This window comes from Octopus sinensis, linkage group LG4 (assembly GCF_006345805.1).
Source record: "Octopus sinensis linkage group LG4, ASM634580v1, whole genome shotgun sequence".
NCBI classification, from domain to species: domain Eukaryota; kingdom Metazoa; phylum Mollusca; class Cephalopoda; order Octopoda; family Octopodidae; genus Octopus; species Octopus sinensis.
Window position 1 is genome coordinate 54929430 of NC_043000.1, and position 17448 is coordinate 54946877.

Genomic DNA, 17448 nt, shown 5'->3' on the forward strand with positions numbered 1-17448 from the left:
TTGCCTAGTGGTTATAAGGCAACAAAATACAGCATATTAGTTTATCTGTGATACGGTACTGCCTGATATATTCATTAATGTCTGTGACTAATGGCTTCGGCAACAATCAAAATGATATTATTTCCTGTAACTGGTTTATATGTAACATTCTATTCATATATTAATATTTAATACATTATTTACCCCTACTTAAACTAAACTGCGGTATTTACCATTAAAAAAACGCTCATATTAGCTTTTCAGTGAGTAATGCCCCCTAATTTATTTTGCTAGCAGGGAGATAAATTCCCGCTATCTCCGGCACCGAGACCACCAGAATACACGACGTCGATATTGTTTAGTTTTGTCAATGACAGAAACTCAACCGATAGAGGCAACAGTGGTTCATTTTCCCGCCAGCGATATATTGAATAACAGAGCCAGAACGGGCACTAATGTCGCGATTAGCCAGTTACCTTGTTAAAATTACCTATATTAGGAACAAAAGCAGTAATAATATCGAGAGGTAATATTCATCCCCACTCAGCCATAGATGATCTATTAGAACACACTATACTGCGGTATTTGCCATGAGAGAAACACTCACTTTGTTTTGTTTTGTTTTTTGGTACAATATGCACTCTTGTTTAAATGGGGATAAATATTACCTCTCTATATTAATACTGCAACTGTCGCTAAAATAATTAAATATTTTAAAGACATTAGTTTGCTTTCTAAAGTTTGCTTTCATTATATGTGCCTATACTTTTGAATGCTACGTTGTAGCATCCGATATTTACCAATATAATTTCCGATGCTAGTGACAAATGCAGCTTTACGTTCTACACCTATCATTCCTTTTATACCTTTCGTTATTTTTTCCTTATATTTGCTCTCGTATCCTTATTCTTATGTGTGTTTCTTTCCCTCCAGCAAACTTAATAATCACTCACCCTGACCCCTTTCATCAAGTACGCCCTCCAGGAAGTTTTCCTCAGTTAATATATGAGCAGGATTTCTAATACAATAGTAATCCCAACCTACTGTACCCCTTCATTTCTGACCGATGTCTTCGGCTTCAATGACTGATGTGAAGAGTACGCACCGTAACTCACCATTAGACCGAAATTTTGAAGCTAAATATATTACCAGTACGTAAACAAAAAGTGCTTCAAAATTTTCTTTTAAAACTTCAACAGAGCATCATCAAAATATTTGCCTAAAAAGTTTTATTTAGGCAACACGATTTTGGAGAACCCCGTAAAAAGTGGCCTATATATAAAATAATCGTCATTCTTCCAGCTTTACGTAAGTTTTCAATTATAGACGAGGTCCCACTATATGATTGCAAATGGTTGTCCTGCTCCTTCATTTTCTGTCCAAACAGAATAAATAATGCAGGAAGCTATTCCAAGCTGAATAGTGATTTCAATTAATTGCAATTTGAACAAGGGTTATGGGCTTTAATGTTTGATTTCTATTAGTGTACATAACAGCAGGAAAGAAAACACGAGTTTATGTGTTGATACCATTAATACTAATAATAGTAATCGTTCCTCTTACTACAGGCCAGATGCTTGCAATTTTAGCGAGGGGGAGCAAGTCAATAAAAGTTATGCGGTGCTTCATTAATCTTGTAATTTACCGAGCTTGAAAAAGTGAGTGATAAAGTTAACATTGTTTTCATTTAACGTAAGAATATAAAGACGGACAAAATGCTACTAGGCATTTTCTGTGGCGTGCTAAAGATTCTAGCAGCTCGATGCTTTAATAATAATAATAACAAGAAGAGCTCCACGCTGAATAACAAGAACAGCTCCGCATTGAATAAGTACGTGAATATGCTACACTGGGCTCTCCATTCACAAACAAATCTAATCTAGTAACATAGGTGAAATAGGATAAAGGAACCTGTGGAAAACTTGAAGGAAGCGGTTTTTAACGAAAATAATCACAAAAGCAAAATCCACTGTTAATCTTCAGCAGTAGATTGTCATAAAGGAAATAAAACCAGCGGAGAGCTACAAATACCTAGGGGTATTTGAAGGGGACAGATTCAAACATTAAGTGAGGAAGGAAAGAATGAGAGGAGAATGTTATCGCAGGGTAAGGGCAATTCTCAAGACAGAGCGATCAATACTTTAGCCATACGTGTCCTGATTTATAGTTTCAATATCATTAACTGGCCAATTACTGAAATATGTAATCGTGACAGAAAGATACTAAAATTATTGACAATGCATAGAATGCACCACCATAAGGCAGATATAGAACCACTTTACCTGCCAAGAAAAGAGGGTTAGAGTCTTCTGGTTTAAAATCAGAAAATAAAGGCTTTATCTTAGCAGACCAAGATCAATACCTACACGCAAGAAACGACCAGGCCATGTGGCATCTCAAGACGGTTACATCGACCCTAGTTTTTTACTGGTGCTTATTTCATCGACTTCGAAAGAATGAAAGGCAAAGTCGTTCTGAGAGGTAAGACAAGAAGAAGAAGAAGAAGAAGAAAAAGAAGAAGAAGAAGGAGGAGGAGGAGAAGAGGAGGAGGAGGAGGAGGAGGAGGAGGAGAAGAAGGAGGAGGAGAAGAAGAAGAAGAAGGAGGAGGAGAAGAAGAAGAAGAGAGAAGAAGAAGAAGAAAAAGAAGAAGAAGAAGAAGAGGAGGAGGAGGAGGAGGAGGAGGAGGAGGAGGAGAAGAAGGAGGAGGAGAAGAAGAAGAAGGAGGAGGAGGAGAGGAGGAGGAGAAGAAGAGAAGAAGAAGAAAGAAGAAGAAGAAGAAAGAAGAAGAAGAAGGAGGAGAAGAAGAAGGAGAAGAAGGAGAAGAAGAACAAGAGGAACAAGAAGAAAAAGAAGAACAAGAACAAGAAGAACAAGAAGAACAAGAAGAACAAGAAGAGTATCGTACTGTAGGCTGCAAGTAGAAAGCCCGCAACGCAACGCTCCAGGAGTTCCAAAAAAAATCTGTCATAAAAAGAAATAATATTTGCTTTTTTTTCGCATTAATACTTATAGTATTGATATAGGAATGGTGAAACTAAAAGTTCATTTTGGTACGATTTGAACTTAAATATATTAGAATGTAAGTTAATACCTCAATTGAGTCATGCACAGCACTGTTTTCTTATTGTACATTGATATCTCATATGTATTAATGGCCTCGGTAAATTAATATATTCTGCGAAATATGAAATTTATTAAAATTTAATGCGGATTAAATCCAATATTCACATCCTATGTATTGATATTTCCTCAATGCTAAGGAGTTTCATACTGGGCCATGCGTATTAATTTCAAAATATATTGTATAGTATTCTCCCTATATTTGTGTGGTTAGCTGTAGCTAATGATATATTTCTGAATTCGGATTCTCAATACAGTGCCAGTGTCCATTAATTCAGCAGTATTACATCTAGCACAAATAACAATGAAAAAATATTGAATGACTTCATAAAGAACGTATTCAAAGTTTTTGTGTAATTTACTCTTTTACTTGTTTCAGCCATTTCACTGTAGCCATGCTGGAGCACCGCCTTTAGTCGAGCAAATCGACCAAAGGACAGATTCTTTGTAAGCCTAGTACTTATTCTATCGGTCTCTTTTGCCGAAGCGCTAAGTTACAGGGACATAAACACACCAGCATCGGTTGTCAAGCGATGTTGGGGGACAAACACAGACACACAAGCACACACACACACACACACACACACACACACACACACACACACATATATATATATATATATATATATATATATATACATATATATATACACAAGGCGGTGAGCTGGCAGAAACGTCAGTACGCCGGGCGAAATGCGTAGCCGGATTTCGTCTGCCGTTACGTTCTGGGTTCAAATTCCGCCGAGGTCGACTTTGCCTTTCATCCTTTCGGGGTCGATAAATTAAGTACCAGTTACGCACTGGGGTCGATGTAATCGATTTAATCCGGTGTCTGTCCTTGTTTGGCCCCTCTGTGTTTAGCCCCTTGTAGGTAGTAAAGAAATATATATATATACATATACATATGTACGACGGGCTTCTTTCAGTTTCCTTGTACCAAATCCACTCACAAGGCTTTGATCGGCCCGAGGCTATAAGAGAAGACACTTGCCCAAGGTGCCATGCAGTGGGACTGAACCCGGAACCATGTGGTTCGTAAGCAGGCTACTTACCACACAGCCACTCACAGGACAACAAAAATTTTGATACCGGGGTAAAAGCGTCTGTTTTAGACTAAATCGAAGATGCTGATTCCGAATCCGCGCTCAAAGTTGTTCTATCACGGCAGGAGTTTGAGTTATGCGCATGCGCAAGATTACAACTATACTTTTGGTTAGGCCGTATCTTAAATTTGCTAAAATGAAAGCGAACTTAATTCAAAAGTAAACAGCAACAAAACAAACAATGAGAAAGTTCATTATTTAGTTTAGCAATAGATGGCACTGACGTATTGTGTGCAAACGCCAAATACGTCAGTTTGTTCTTGATAACTTTTAGTGTCGTTTGCGCTGCCGTCACGTGTGGTATGTGTATCTTTCGCTCTGCATGGTTACTATTTTAACTGTATTCAATGTGTTAGATCATGAATAGGAGAGGCTGTGTAAATCACCCAGACAACTTTTGTTATGTCTGTAGAAAATTTGCTTCGCGTGACCATTGGAAGAACTTTACCACCAAATTATACACTGCCTATAAATATTATTTCGGATATAAAGTTGGGGACCAAAACAAAAGGTGGGCACTTTGTATATGCTGCACCGTGTGTTACTCAGGCCTTACACAGTGGCTGAATAGTAAACGGAAGGTAATGCCTTTTGCTTTACCTCTGGTATGGTTCGATTAATATTAGTGGTTTCTCAAAGGGAACCAAAGCAAAAATTGAATGCAGATTGTAAGTTGGTCGTTACAGTGTGCAGCATATGCCACTGGTTTCAAAACTGTACGAATTTCCGACTTTTTCATCTCTAAACAAAACTATTAAAAAGAAACATTTATAAATACTTTATAAAGCGCAAAATGAGTTACAATAAAGAAATAGATGTGTCAGCTTTCTAACAAAAAATAAAGTTTGTTATAATATAATATTGGCGCAAAATGAGCAGCTGTCAAAATTTACCATATACCTTACTACAAATTTCATACTGGACGACCTAATGATATAGTACTAATATATAATTATGTGCATGGCTCACAATACTGACGTGCTACACCACTTCTGAGTTCACATTCGGAATTTGCTTACTCGATTTAGCTTAGTAGAGCACCATTTTTCTGGGTAGAAGAGAATATTTTCTTTTGTTGCCCATAGTTATTTTCGTAGATTTTTCTATACAATTTGAATGGTTGTGGTACTGGCTAATGTACGGAGCACAAATAAACCATATCATAGAAATTTTGTTTCATTCTCATACTATCAAATTTAAATTTTTACTTCTCAATGGTGAAAGGATGAATTCGAATCTGCGTGGTCGAGTGAGTATCTGTGTTCAAAGTTTTGAGTCTGTTCAGGGTTTTCACAACTATCTGAGACATTGATGCATTGTTCAAAAGAGTTATTGAGCTCATACATTAAAGTGTGTTTATTTCTATCTTTCTTGTATTTGAAGACTTGTTCTTTCACGGCCGAAAATATACATATCGCAAAGCTAAGCATGAATAGAAATAATTATACCATTCTAAGAAATACTTATTCGTTAGTCCAATGGTCAATAAGCAGGTGTGACCAAAGTCTTTGAGTGGCAGAAAAACAAAATCAACCGATCAGCGAATCCCAAAACACCACTCAAAATACAAAGCAAGAAGCGGTTTAGTCTGTATCCCTCCTAAACTTAATTATAAAACAGCAACATAAAAGTCGAGCAATTAAAAAGGGTATACATCATATATCTCTTACATAAAATCCGTTCTGTCTGCCTGTGTGTGTGTGTGTCTTCTCGGATCTCGGGTATCCTCCAACCGATAGCGCTCAAATTTGATATGTAGATACCGACGGTATCAGGGCGTGTATAAGTTTTGAAAAAAATACAAAAATCGATTCCAGGTGAGAATGCGATCGATAAAGTCGCTTTCATCCTGTTTTTCTTCCGTCAACCTGTACATAACTGCAACTTCCATTTTTTGTTGTTTTTGTACTGCTTAAAGGCACGTTTCTTTCTTGCCAAGCTTACTGTTTAAAACCATGTTTGTGTTCTCCCAGTCAACAGCCTTATCATTACTGGCGTTTTAAGCTCTTCTTGCATATTTGTGTGAATAAAATCGTTTTTCTTTGGAATAGAAAAAAGTCTATCTTTATTTCTTGATTTGCTGGTGTCTCACATTTAGGTTAAATCAGTGTTTATCAAAAGGGGGAGGGTTATGCGACGGTCGGACAAGTTGTTTTGAGAAAATTTGGTTTAAATGTTTGACAATTCAGTACCGTCCATTGGACGGGGGCGGGGGGACGTTTTGCTCGTAATAATATATTTTAATAACAGCACTCATAATTACAGACACGAAAGTTGCGAGGAATTCGTGAGTTGAAAGTGAGTCATACAACGTGAGTTGTAGCGAACATACTTAGTGTGTTGAAATATATACCCAGTATTATGCAAATATGAATATAGCAAGTATGCATATACACTTACATTTATACACAGACACATACACAGGCCCACGCACACACACATACACACACATTTGTATGTGTGCGTGTATTAGAACTTGAGTGCGTGCGTTGGTTTGCATGTTATATTGTATTGTCATGTCACAATGTTTTAACTTGAATGTCAACATTTCTATGGTAATTATAGACCGTTTTTAAAGAATATTCTAACAATCAGTAATGAGAAAGTCGCAGTAATTTTAATTCAATCTATTCTTATATATATCTAATGTATACCAAAATTAGATATATACGAGGTGCGTTCAAAAAGTAGCCGACTTTATATTTTCCCGCCAAAACGTATTTCACCAGGGAGAAATCCTTGCCGGGGAATAGACGCCACCCTTCCTCTGATCCCAATCCAAAACTTTTGCACCGGTAGGTCGCATCACTTCCCGGTTGTTCCGCCTAAAGCACACACGTGTTGTTCGCGCTCTTCGGATTTTTGTTATCGAGCAAGATGATAGAATGAAGCGAGCAGGAACCATAAATTCATGTTTCGCCAACTTAACGGTAGTCTTCATGAACTTTGACTAGTGGTTTGCACAGTGCAGCACGTTCAGAGCGATTTCCATGCGGATTTGCTTCTGTTGATCTGCCAGCATCTTGGGTGTGAGTGTTCATGACACTCACAGCACGAGTTAATCTTGCGTTAAAATGGAATGCACTGATCCTGTGTTTATTACTTCTTTGTGTGGTATTTCCAGGATTGTTATGTGATGGTCTTCCATGATTATACACCGAACCTTCTCAACTGATTTCTGGTTTCGACTTCTGGGTGGTCTGCCTGAGTTTGCCCCACTCTCTACTGAGGTGCAGCTATATTTTTAGTGGTGGTACCACTCCATGATTTCGATTTTACTCATTGCAGCATCGTCAAAGGCTCGCAAAACCTTCTGGATGACTTAAGCATCTGTACCACTAAGCTTTTGAAAAAACTTGATGTAATATCCCTGTTCGATGCCAGTATATCCATTTGATCGAAGAATATGAATTTGGAAGTGCTAAAACACGCTATACTGTAAAAGGAAATACTATGGGGAACATAACCAGTCCTTGAGTCATTATGAGCTTCGTTATACATATATGAATGAAATTTGAAGGAAGGAATATGTATTTTCAGTCACACCTGTCTCTCCTGATACAGTCGCAAACGCTATCTATTTCACACTAACTACAAAAATGATTGCAACTCCTTTCACTTAATATCAGCATCAATTAATAAAATATGATCTCGATTTGTTATTCCTGATTTTGGATATTTTCACTATCAGGTGATACGATTAGTGCCGAGGGACTCTATTCAGTAGCACTTCGTGTTATTGAATACCACTGTATAACATGAAGTACAATAGTACTCATGATGTACTATACCATTTAGAAGGTGTTTTATATTTTTCTAAAATCCTATATAATATTCAACATTCAAACTATGAGAATAATTCGCATCATCAAACAAGAGTTGATGCCGGTAAAGCTAAAAATATGGCAAAGCGTTAACCGCAGCAGCATATTTTATTTACTATGCAATTTTGCACAAGTATTTGAGACGTTGCAAATTTTGTGTGCATTGTCGTTTTTCTATTAAGTTTTACTGAAACCTGATCAATAGTTATAGACAAGCCAATAGCAGACCTTAGGCATCAATGCTCCAGTTACTAGAAATAGTAATCAAATCACATTCAATGCATATAAAGCACAAATAGAAAACAGATCCATATGCAACATATAGTTTAAAATAGATGATCTCAGGATGGTTACGACCACGATACCTTTGAATATAAATTTTCTCCATGCGATAAACGTCGGAGTGGAAAAATAGCAACAAAGCAGTAGATTTCGAACCTTTCAAAATCCATTCTATATTTTTTTGAATTTTCTGCCGTTGAGTATACGATATGAAAGAAATTCAAGCTACTCTTTAGTTAAAGTGTTGAATATAGAAATTGATGTAAATAATCGATATCGAAATAGTATTAATTACAATCAATAATTGCAGCGTGTGACAGCAAATATGACATATAGACACTTAGTCTAGCGTTCAAATTATAACAAATATAATTCTATGTGACTGGACGACAATACTGCAATAAACATTTCTTTTCTCAGTAAAGGAAACAGAATTTGCTGGCAAAAAGCAAGCTTTATTTCACTTTGTTCCTAGGTTATATATATTTAATTACTATCGTTTCTCTAAAATTTATATCATCAGAGTTACAAATAACTAAGCGTTTCTAGAAAAATAAAAGTCTTCTTTGAGAAATAAATATGTGTATCGTTTTATCACAAACACGTTATTGAAAATTCGTTTCTATTTTATATAAATATTTGAACGTTCAAGTACACACATTTTTACCAGTCTACAATAGACTATTAACACAACGATATTTTAATATTATTGAAATTTTGAAAAGTATTTTAAACTACTTCAATGAATATCAAGTGCAAAAGGATAAGTAATAACAAAAAGTTTTAATGGAGTGTTTATATTGGAATCAAACCTGTTATCTATTCACCATACATTATTGTGTCTGTTATTAAAAATTATTCAAATATATTTTACGTATCTTAGATTTTATACATATACTTATATAGGCCTCTTGGTCTATAAAATGTATTCAACACTGAACTTCATCCTTTTTTATAAGTGCGAAAACCAGGTTTACGAGCTACTTTACTGCAATTAATTCTTATAAGTGTAACCACAATTTATTCATCCACATGGAATAAAATGAATGTATTTTAACTATAAAATTTGATGTTTTTCCTGCAACTAGTTTTAAATTATAATTTGTACAACCCTCGTATTGCTCTTCCAATTATTATGTACAGGATATATTCTAATTGCATCAACAGATTTTATTTTAACTCCTTACACACACACACACACACACACACACACACACACACACACACACACACACACACACACACACACACACACACACGCACACACATACACACACACACACACCACACACACACACACACAAAGACACCACCGTAGTTCATTGACAAATTACAGTTTCCCGAAAATTTCCGAACAGTAATTTACAATTGGTATCACACATAAAAGATAAACTTATATCTTCTCAATAGGCCTGTTTCTTGTATGTATCACAATAACTGTTGAGTTTTATTTGCATCATATACATAAAGCTTCAGATTTTGTTTTGGTTCTATCAGAAGATTTATTATATGAAACATTTTGGAAAATCAATAGGATTGTTAATTTACATTTCCTGTCTTTTAATGATATCCTATACAATACTGAATGCAGCTGTTATAAAGGCAGCAATTCAGTATGCTTTCTGAGTGATACAATAAGACAAAAGCATAATAGAAAACAATGCAGAAAAGTATTTGGATTATACAGAGATCCACAAGTGATAGAGTTTAGTTTTTGAATAATAAACACATGTAAAGTTTGTGTTTATTCTTTTAATGTCTTGAATTTGATTTTGCCCATGACTTCCTAATTAGTTGTACATTCAATGATACTATGTTTAATCTACCTAGACACTTAAAGAAAAGAGCATGAATTTATTATGACATATTCATAGCAGTATCGAAAATGAAGCCATATATTTCATTCCTGCGTAATATTTTCCATGTGTAAGATTTTTATACACAAATAGGTAGACACTTTATGTATTAGAAATCAATTTATTTGGCGACATGAATTCATGTAAACAAATATTACTTCCTACTATCTTGTTTAAGTACTACATAAATAAGGAAAAATCAAATATATCATCGGATACTCAGGAAACAAAAAGTTTAATCAATATCGAATAAGACTAAAATGTATAGAATTTATTTAACATATATTTAAGAGCATTGGTTGCTTCAGAGGAACAGGTAATAAATCAGAAGCTATTACGAAGCAAAACTTTACTTTCATGATAATATCGTTGATTGTTATGAAGGAGTGACGTTTTCTAAAATTGTTAATGAAAATGTATACTGATATACGACGCAGAAGCGTCACTCTGATTTATATCGATTTCTATTTTTGACAGAAACCCACAGCAATAGGCTAATACTTACTTTATCTACCCACGAAAGGATGAAGGGTAAATTTGGTGTCGGGTTGATCGATTTCAACTAAGAAAATACAATGTATATTGTCCGCCAGTCTCCCGGTTCTTTAATTCCCTCGTATTTATTGAAATTGATATTGAGATAAATGCTCGAACTTGATGGCTGAAAGACTTACAAATGCATGTCTGGGTTTCAAGTTAATAACGGAAAGCTAGTTTTTGTTAATTAAACATTTACGTACGTATTTGAAGCATAGGGGTTTGCCAAAATAGACCGAATATTATTTGCTTTTGATAAGCTCTCATGTTTATTTCAAATTGTGGCAAATAAATTTTAACAGGTTCTTTAGTTGTTTATTCTTAATCATTCTGATTGGTTCTCATTTCACTGCATTGTTCTCGGATTAGATCGTTTTTAAAACAAACTTTACTATCGCTAATATCATTGCATGACATTTTTCTTAGTTTTTAAGGATGAAATTTGTGACATCCGACTGTATTCAAGATTTTATGAGAACTGATAACACTGAGATGCATAAAGACTTCTAGAAAAATGTGAATATTACAATACTTTTCATGAATTATATTTTTCTGTAACTCCCCTTGAAATAGATCGTGGATGGAACTGTTCTTCAGCCTATTAAGCAGTGTAATTTTATACATATTTTCTCTTACCATCTGAACATGGCATACTATTATCCTCGACATATTAAGTTTAAAATAGAGAAACGACGGTTAGATCTGGAACGTCTTTGAGTACACGTATGCTTTTTTCAGCATCCTCTTGTGTCAAAACCGATGTCTCAAGATTGTATGTAAAGAGGAGGGTTGGAGGGCGTGGATTGGTATGTTGTGAAGGTTGTATAAGGGAAGAGGAGAATAGCCTAGCTTGGTATGTCAAGGGAAGTAAAGAAGACAGGATTGAAGCAGTGACAATGCAGCGAACTTTAAGCGTGAAAGAAGTCCTAGATACAACACACTTTAAGAAAGACCAGAGAGAGCAGATGAAGAATATTTGGCATGACAAGAAAATGAACAGTCGGTTCTTGGAGAATACAATGAGATTGATTGGAACAGAATTTGGGATGGGATGCAGAAAGGAGGTGCAGCGCTCAGGAACAATTTCTCAGAACAAACTACTCAAAATATCACATTGATAAAAGCACAGACTCGCTACAGTGTAGGTTATGCTCTGAGAAGGGAAAAAGTATAAGCCATATTGTCAGTGAGTGATGTAAACTTACACAACTCGAATATAAAAGGAGAAACGACAATGTGGCCATATATATCCACTGGCTGTCGTGCGGTAAAACAAACCTTGAGAGAGCCGAACAATGGTATAAACACAAGCCAGAGGGATTAATGTTAAAAATTAACATTACAAAATACTCCAGGATTCTAACATGCAGTGCAACCTTAGAGGCGAGACGACCAGATATCACGCTCATCGATAAAGATGAAAAGTAGTAAAGATAATAGACATTCCAATACCAGGCGATTCGAGGGTAAAATGTAAGGAAACAGAAAAGATTGAGAAATCGCAGACACTGCGTGACGAGATAAGATGGTTATGGGATATGAGGAAAGTAATGGTGATATCCGTTGTAATTGGAGCATTAGGAGCATTTCCAAGGGTTTTGAAAAATACACTAAGAATATTGGAGCTGCTGTCATGCTCGTAATGATCCAGAAGACAGCATTGTTGGGTACAGCTCGCATTCAAAGGAGCGTATTGTCTCTTTGTGTCGCAGGAGTAGGCACTACCTGAAATCTTTTGTGATTAGTTGCATGCTTTCAAGTAAAGAATAACCGGTACATAAGAACTATCCCAGATTCTTTCATGACGAAGATGATGATGATGCTAAGCAACCAAATCAAGACTGGAAATATAGAACAAAATAGAACAAGATAGTTCAGTCAAATAAAAAGAAACTGTTTCAGGAACTACCTGGGAAATTACACGTAACAATATTTGCAGATATAAAGGAAAGAAGGGCATTCTGGGGAGGGTTCTGGGACCAACCTGTAGAGTATAATGATGAAGCGGAGTGACTGCATGAAATCCGAGATAGTTTAAGAAATATAGAAGTCCAAGAAGACATGAAAATAATACAGAAATGATAAAAACAAAGTTAGGAAAATGTCTACAATGGAAGAGCCCAGTTCCGGATGGGGGCACAAGGTTATTGGATAAAGCTGGTGAAACAATAGCGAAACAGCTAGATGAGTACTTGCAGAAAGACGCAGTGCCCAGCTTGATGACAAAAGGGAAAACATTATGTGCCAAAGATTCTGAAAGAGAAATGTTGCATCCAATATTCGACAAATAACGTGGCATTCGCTAATGTGGAAACTAATGCCAGGTGCTTTGGCCGGTGAACTGTATAGATAGTTACAATAAGGTGCGCTGCTACGTATTGAACAGAGAGGGTGTCGAAAGTGGAGCTGGGGGACGAAGGATCAGCTCTTGATTGATTATCAGGTACTTCAAGAGAAGACACATAAAATTGAGCATGGCATGGGATGACTATCCAAAGTATACGATATGATACCACACTCTTGGACAATAAGAATAATGGAAATGCATGGAGTTGCAGAAAACATGAGAAGCCTTATATGGAACAGTATGATATGTTGGACAACGGAACTGACAGCAGGGAATCAAATATTAGGAGAGGTGAAAATCAGGAGAGGAATCTTTCAGGGAGACAGTGCGTCCCCGCTGATCTTTATGCTAGTAATGATCTCCTTCGGGGAAATACTATTGTAAATAAAGTTGGGGAGTGACCTGGGAAGATGTAAAGGAAAACTGAGCCAGTTGCTATTCATGGACGACTGAAGTTATTCATAAAACCTGAAGCAGAACTAGACGGCCTAGTGATATTAAGATGGAGTTTGGCCACTCAAAATGTACTACGAGAAACGCTTGTCAGGATAGAAGGCATATGTTTGCCAAGTGGTGAAATGATGAAGGCAATTCAACTTCAGTCCAGCTATAAATACTTGGGAATACTTCAAGCTGATGGAATTAAGCACAACGAAATGAAGGAAAAGACAAAAAGAGAGTAGCTACAGCGATTGAGAAAATTACTGGTTTCAAAGCTAAATGCCAGAAAAATAACTTCGGCAATAAACGCGCGCGCATCGCAGTAGTTCGATATGGTGCTGGAATCCTGAAGTGGACAAAGGGAGAAATAAAGGAGATGGAGAGGAAATCGAGAAAGCTCCTAGCGTGCATGGAGTATATCGTCCACGTGCAGACACTGATCGCCTATACATGAAGAGTACAAATGAAGGAAGAGGACTGATAATTGTGGAAGACTGCGCACCTATCAAACTCGAGAGATTAATGAAATACTTAGCCCAAAGAAAAGAAACCTCGCTAGTGTTAGTTAGGAACAGGGGCGTATTGAAGCAGAGAAAAAAAAAGGAAAAACAGAGGAAGAAGTGCAAAATGTACATGAAAATAATTTTGCAATAAGGGATTTCACAAACAATTCCATGTAGCCACAACTGAAATTGCTGGAGAAAATAGGTGGAATTGGTTGATGAAAAGAACCCTCAAAATAGAGACCGAGAGCACTATACTAGCAACGCAAGAAGAAGCTTTGGCTTTGCACTCCCATCCTGAACTGGGCTCTTCCACGAACTGGAGAGTCAACCTTTGCAATCAACAGTGTCTCTGTTGTGGCGACACGACCAAGTAGTGAAAGCGCTACATTGGAAACTGTGCGAAAAGTAGAGGCTAGAGAGAGGCAAGACGTGGTGGGAGCACAAACCTCAGAGAGTGGCGGAGTCGGAGACTAACATAATCCTCTGGGATTTCCAAATCAAAACATATCAAGAGCTAAAGTATAACAGACAGCACCTATTGGTGGTCAACAACATGCACTGCATGTATTATATGGTTGATGGTGCATGCCCCTTTGACCCAGTAATATTCAAGAATCAAGGCGAAAAAAAGAATAGATAGATACAACCCTCTGAAGTACGCAATATTCTGGCTACGGAAAATGAAGATGGTAAGATAGTGCCAATTACTTTTGTGTCCTTGCAGACAGTATCAGAAGGTATCAAGGAAATTGGAATGGAGTGTCCAGCAATTATTACAAAAGTTTTGCCTCTTTGGCACGGCCACAGTAACCTGGTAATTATTAGACAGCTGAGAAAAAAACGGATAACATGGTACCACAGGGTGCAAGTAGCAAGCCTGCTACGCATGCAAGACTCCAGAAATTCCAGCAAAACTTGTGTTAAAAAGAAATAACTGCATCAACAACAGCGACAATAATAATAATAATAATATAATAATATAATAATAATAATAATAATAATAATAATAATAATAATAATAATAATAATAATAATAATAATAATAATAATAATAATAATAATAATAATAATAATTATTATTATTATTATTATTATTATTATTATTATTATTATTATTATTGTTATCAGCATCAGAAGCAGAGGCAGCAGCAGCAGCAGCAGCAGCGGTAATAGTAGTAGTAGCAGCAGCAGCAGCAGCTCATTCTGCTACTCCTCGCTGACAGAAAAATGTCCTCGTATCATTTTAAAATTGTATCACTTTATATATCATATGAGGAAGAATTTCTAGTTGCTTACATAAATCTCTGTTTGTCATATTGGATAAATAAGTATAAGTATCATTATGAATAATTAATACAAGGCACGATACATCTACGTGATTTAATACGGTTGATGAGTATTTTACATTCATAATTTATTTATTTTCTTTGATAGAAAATTATGTATCATAGTTTTAGACCAATACTATTAAACAAGATTGCCATTGTTGGTCACAATGATAACAAGTTTGTGCGATAAACGTATATTTGAAGTCTAAGTGATTTTCATTTGATATGCGTGGATGAATATTTGAAAATCTAGTAAAAGTATTTGTCATATAAAATTTATCTTTTAAATCATGTCTACGATTTACTTCAGCCTCTCGTTAATACATTTTAATCATATTTGCGAGTAATATGGTTTGTAGTTAAACATTTTAAATTAACATGAATTTCCATTGCACGTTCATTAAACTGCAATAAATTATTCTCGAGCATTAATCCACAAAATCGATATTACAATTCATTGATTTCATTCGTTAATATCTGTCTGTTTATTATTATTGAATATGAGATATGTTAATTATGGTACGGAAACCTAACAATATATAGATATTTCAGTTAAATGTAATACTTAAATATATGTAACATACTATAATGTATATAGAAATTCAATAAATGATATCATATATCAAAGTACTTGTTCGAAGGTTGCATTAGTTCTATGTTTAAATACCTGGATACACGTTCTAATTTCAGAACCAACCGAATCTAAAAAGTTAACAGGTATTTTTCTAGATTCGTATACCTGGCAGTACGTGTATGTTTGATTGATGCACTATCAATGCATTCCACGTTTCAGTATATTATTCACCCCAGAAGTCTAACATAAATACTCTTTGAATCACACTTTTTCATCGAAAGTTGTCTTACGAAATTCATAAAAATATGATTGGAGTTGTTGTTTGGCCTGTTGACAGCCGTTTTCGCGGATTCTGCCGGAGAGCATATTCGAATGTATTTGATGAACAATAACAAGATAGAATGGCAAAATGATTTTAATGGGTCTGGCGTTGATTCAGGAGAAGTGAGAGATGGGGAGGGAAAGAGAGAGAGTAAGAATGAGAAAAACTGGTAACCTAGAATCGACTCAATTACATGATTGCAATTTATGTATATCTAGCACATGATATATGAAGGTTGACCTCAAGAGAATTGAAAGTCAGTGCACAGAGAGACGGAGACATATATTAGAAAAACATTCAATTCTACATTGAAATATTTGCCAATTCGCCGCCAAAAATTGTACAATATTTCTGTTGCTTGTTAATATTGGTGTTCACGTAAGATCTAAATATAAATTTTCAAAAATAAATGGCCATATAGGTGAAATCAATGGGATAAATAGAACTTTGGATATTCTATTTAGAAATAGAACTTTGGATAATCTATTTAGGAATAGAACGTTTGAAAATAAAAGTCATACGAGATCTATTAATTGTTTTAAAATATTTTTCAAGCTTATCGCATGACGGAAGCTGAGAAAGTTTCCAATGTTTTTTTAATTCATTTTATCATGACTCATATTTCACCTTCACAGAATAATTAACATAAATAACAATAGTGTCAAACGATAAAAAAAACATACCCAGTATAATCTTATGCATCATGATTCAATATTTATTATAAAGTGTATAAAACCCTGCTCCTCCAAATGCTTGAAAAGGCGAACATTTTTAAATTATTATCATATTTCATTACTTATAACTGGAAGATGATATTTAATTATTAGCTAATAAAACGTTGTCCATTACGATAAATTAATGAATTCTAGGTTTCAATTAGATGTTATATTTTGTTTGTTTTCAACATATATTTCATAAGATGCTTAACATAATTTGTGTGCAATATAAAATAATCATTAATGTATTGTTGTAATAAACAGATCTCTATTTCGCGGCATTTATAGCTTCAGTAAATGTATCAACATCAAGCGGACTAGATAAGATAGTGGTTAATATATATATATTATATATATATATATTATATATATATATATATATATATATATATATAATATATATATATATATATATATATAATATATATATATATATATATATATATATATATATATGTATATCTTTAGATTCATTCTCTCTTTCCTTTTCTGTTATATATACATTCACAAATT